Below are 228 nucleotides of genomic sequence, written 5' to 3'. Positions count from 1 at the left end.
CTAAACCCTAACCCCTCGGGGGCGCGGCGGCCCCGCGGGCCCGGCCTGCAGCCGCGGCCCCGCGAAACCCCCACGGCAGATGCCCACGCCCACCGCTCAGCGTCTAGGGTTTAGGGTTTAGGGTTTAGGGTTTAGGGTTTAGGGTTTAGGGTTTGCGTGCAGCTCCCCGTAGTGGTGGCAATAGGCCACTTTTTGCGTTCTTTAGTTTCCTTCGCCAACTCAGGCCGA

Source organism: Eimeria tenella, genomic scaffold (genome assembly GCF_000499545.2).
Source record: "Eimeria tenella Houghton genomic scaffold, Eth_scaff2146, whole genome shotgun sequence".
Lineage (NCBI taxonomy): Eukaryota > Apicomplexa > Conoidasida > Eucoccidiorida > Eimeriidae > Eimeria > Eimeria tenella.
This window is presented reverse-complemented; position numbering follows the sequence as displayed.